This window comes from Tarenaya hassleriana, unplaced genomic scaffold, assembly GCF_000463585.1.
Source record: "Tarenaya hassleriana unplaced genomic scaffold, ASM46358v1 Cleome143, whole genome shotgun sequence".
NCBI lineage: Eukaryota > Viridiplantae > Streptophyta > Magnoliopsida > Brassicales > Cleomaceae > Tarenaya > Tarenaya hassleriana.
This window is the reverse complement of record NW_010964852.1, coordinates 260,960-265,315: the sequence shown is the minus strand read 5'-3', so window position 1 is coordinate 265,315 and position 4,356 is coordinate 260,960.

The window sequence follows — 4,356 nt, the reverse complement described above, 5'->3', positions numbered from 1 at the left end:
CGCGTAGCCTCCGTAAACTCCAACTCCTGTGGCTGTAGTACGTGAGAAGGGTCCGCTACGTACCTCCGCAGCATCGACACGTGGAACACGTCATCGACGTTGCCCAACTCCGGTGGCAATCCAAGACAGTATGCAATAACTCCCACTCTCGCGATCACGAGGTAAGGTCCGATGTATCACGGCTTCAGCTTCCCGCTCTGCCTGAACCTCACATGACCCCGCATCACCTGTACTCGGAGAAAGGCGTAATCTCCGACCTCAAGCGCAAAGTCTCGTCTCCGCTGATCGGCATACGACTTCTGCCGATCCTGCGCCGTCTTCAGATGGACGCGAATCCTCCGTATCACCTCTGTGGTCTCCTCCACGATCTCCGGCCCGAACTCTCGGCGCTCGCCGATCTCTGTCCAGCATAACGGTGTCTTGCATGGTCGCCCGTACAAGGCCTCGTATGGAGATACTCCGATACTCGTGTGATGACTGTTGTTGTACGCAAACTCGCACAACATCATGTACTGGTCCCACGGAGCTCCCCACTCCATGATACAAGCTCTGAGCATGTCCTCTAGAGTTTGTATAGTCCGCTCCGACTGACAGTCTGTTTGAGGATGATATGCCGTACTCATCTTGAGCTTCGTCCCTAGTGCCTCCTGAATCGCCTTCCACAAGCGGGATGTAAATCGGGCGTCTCTATCCGATATGATCTCGTTCGGAACTCCATGAAGACGTACGATCTCATCGCCCGATCAGATACTCCTGACGGATAGGAATGAAATGGGCGGATTTGGTTAGTCGATCCACGACTACCCAAATGGCGTTCTTCTTGCTCGGCATGAGTGGTAATCCGACCATGAAATCCATGGCAATTGAATCCCACTTCTACTCTGTAATCTCCAACGGCTGTAGCTTGCCTCCCGGCATCTGTCGCTCTGCCTTCACTTGCTGACAAGTGAGACACCTCGCTACGTAATCCGCTACATCTCTCTTGACCCTCGACCAAGTATACCACTGGCGTAACCCCTGATACATCTTGCTCGCCTCCGGATGTATCGCCAACCTCGACTGGTGTGCCTCAGATAGAATCTCCTGTCTTAGCTCTGTGTCGTCAGGCACACATAGCCGGTTCCCCAGCGTAGCGCTCCCTGGTCATCGATACGATAGCCCTTGAGGCTAGATTCCTCGATATGATCCATGTACCGGGCGAGTAAAGGATCGTTGCGCTGTCCCATAACTACGCGCTCTATCAGTGTCGATGTCGACTCCTCGGGTATCAGCGAGAGATGTCCCAACATCGCAGTCAACTCAGCGGCGTTGCTGCGAGATGAGGTGACAACGCGTATGTCCTACTAGGAGCGTCGGCCACTACGTTAGCTTTCCCCGGATGATAGGCTATCTCCAGATCATAATCTTCAATCAACTCCAACCACCTCCGCTGTCTCAGATTCAGATCCTTCTGAGATATTACGTAGGTCAAGCTCTTATGGTCCGTGTTGAGCTTAACCTTCTCCCCGTACAGATACGATCTCCAGATCTTCAGCGCGTGAACCACCGCTGCTAACTCCATGTCATGAGTCGGGTAGTTCTCCTCATGCTTCTTCAGCTGCCTCAACGTGTAAGCGATCACGTGTCCCTCCTGCATCAACATGCAACCGAGTCCGTGTTTGGACGCGTCAGTGTATACCTCATAGAGCATACCCGGTCGTGGCAATGCTAGGATCGGTGCTGATGTCAACCTCTGCTTCAACTCTCTAAAACTCTCCTCACACTCAGTCGTCCAGTCAAATCTGACGTTCTTCCCTATCAACTTCGTCAAAGGCCGAGCTATCTTGGCGAACCCCTCAACGAATCGCCGATAATAGCCAGCTAGTCCCAGAAAACTCCAGACTTACGTCGCAGAAGTCGGAGACTGCCACTCCATGACGGCCTCGATCTTGGCTGGATCGACCTGAATACCCTGGGCTGATACCACATGTCCCAGGAAACCAATCTCCTGTAGCCAAAAGCTGCACTTGCTGAACTTCGCGTACAGCCGGTTCTCTCTCACCCTCCACAATATCTTCCGCAGATGCTCCTCATGTGTCTGCAGATCCGGTGAGTAGATGAGAAGGTCATCAATGAAGATGATGACAAACTCATCTAGATAGTCCATGAACACGCGGTTCATAAGCTGCATGAAAACCGCAGGCGTGTTCGTGAGCCCGAAAGGCATAACCACGAACTCGAAGTGTCCATATCTAGTCCAGAACGCCGACTTCTGCATGTCATCCTCCTTGACCCGAATCTGATGATATCCGGATCGTAAATCTATCTTCGAGAACCACTGGGCTCCCTGTAGCTGGTCCAGTAACTCATCAATCCTCGGTAACGGGTACAGATTCTTGATGGTTACCTGGTTAAGCCCCTGGTAATCAATGCACAAACGCATACTCCCGTCCTTCTTCTTCACGAAGAGTACTGGTGCTCCCCACAGTGAAACGCTAGGGCGGATGAAACCCTGCTCCACCAACTCATTCAACTGTTTCTTCAGCTCGACCATCTCCGTAGGTGCCATCCGATACGGAGCCTTTGAGATAGGCTCGGTACCTGGTAACACGTCTATACTGAAATCAACCTCTCGGCTGGGTGGTAATCCCGATAGATCATCGGGAAATACATCAATGAATTCCCGGGCAACAGATGTATCCTCCAGTCTCATCTCTGACTCCTGTGTAGCCGTAATAACTACCAGGAAAGCTTCGTTGCCCTTCCTGATCATCTTCTCGGCTTTTAGTGCCGAGATGATCGGGTCCGCTGGTGGTGCTCCTCTGCCTCTGAACTCGAATCCTCCGAAGTCGTCCGTAAACCAGATCATCCTCTTGGGACAATCAATGTAGGCCTGATATCTCATCAGCCAATCCATACCCAATATAATGTTGAATCCCCCGATGGGTACCACGATGAAATCTGCGGCTAATAGGCGACCGCAAACCTCAAGGGACACCCCTCGCAGATGTCGTGCACTGCTAACGTCTTTTTCGAGGGTATACGCACGGTGAAATCGCTTCTCGGCTCGATCTCCCCTGTCTCTAGTCTCACTGCTACTTCCGCACTCAAGAAACTATGGGTTACCCCGGTATCAAACAACGTGTAACATGCAACTCCATAGAGATATAGGGTACCTGAGATCGCGGCAGCCTCGGCTCCATCAGGGTGAGCCTCCTTCTCTTCTTCCTCCTGGATCTCCTGCTCGGCACCGAGAGCGTAAACTCTCGGGGCAGCTCCAGTCCTCGCTGGAGGTCGGGGCGGTCTGTCCGCCTGGTCTGGTGGTCACGGTGGTCTCGGCGCCAAGGTCGGTGGTCCGTAGCCCTCGTCGGACAACGCGATGCAATGTGTCCGGGCTGGCCGCAACGATAACATACCATTGGTCCTCTCGTCGTCAGTGGTGGTGGCGCACGAACAGTCGGCGCCTTGCCCTTGTCGCGCGGGTCGCTGGTCCGGATGTTCTTCCCCGATGAACACGTACCGAAGCATTTCCTAAAAGGGCTCCGCTCACGAGTCTTCCCTTCCTTCTTCTCCCGCTCTCCACGCTCCTGTTGGGTTTCCTGCGGGTTCCTAGCATCCGATCTCATCGATCTAGGGTTTGGATTCTAGGTTTCACGCAGCGGAAGGAAAGATCTAAACCTAGCCAAACGTCACACAAAACCAGTTGTGTAATAACCCGAACAATCATGTATATCGTCGTGGGATTCGAATTCTTACCTCGTTCTTTCAAGATCTGGAAGTATCAATCGATCCAGGGCCCGTTTTAATCACCAAGAGTCGAAAGCACAACTCCTCTACACGTATCCACCCCGGCGGCATGAATTCCAACAGTTTTGAACGTATCTGCTAGGATTTGTGAAGAGAAAACGATGTTCGACTTGGAATCGATATTCCAATCACTAGAACTCAAAATCAAGCTTCTCTAAGCTCTAATGAGAGTCTAGGACGTCTGAGGTTCGTACTCTAGGGTTTGTGGCGGCTCACTCATTAATTAGGATTGCCCAAAACCCTTAAAACGCGAAATAGGAAATCTGCCCGAAAGTCGGACCGTCCGGTCTAGGTCTTGGACCGGACGGTCTCGCTTTCAACGCAGAACGGACGGTGCATAACTACTCATAGAACGGACGATCTGGTGCTTGCGGAGCGATCAGTCCGTTCTTCAGCGGAACGGACGGACTGACATGGCTAGGGCCTGGACCGGACGGTCTGGCCGTCTGGAACACTTCCAGCTCGTTCCGTGGTTCCTTTCTCGCGTCGTTCTCTTCACGTGTGATCCATCCCTAATGGTGTGTGACCCTGTAGGCCCATTCGAAGTGGTAGTGGCTTCGGAAACCCTTT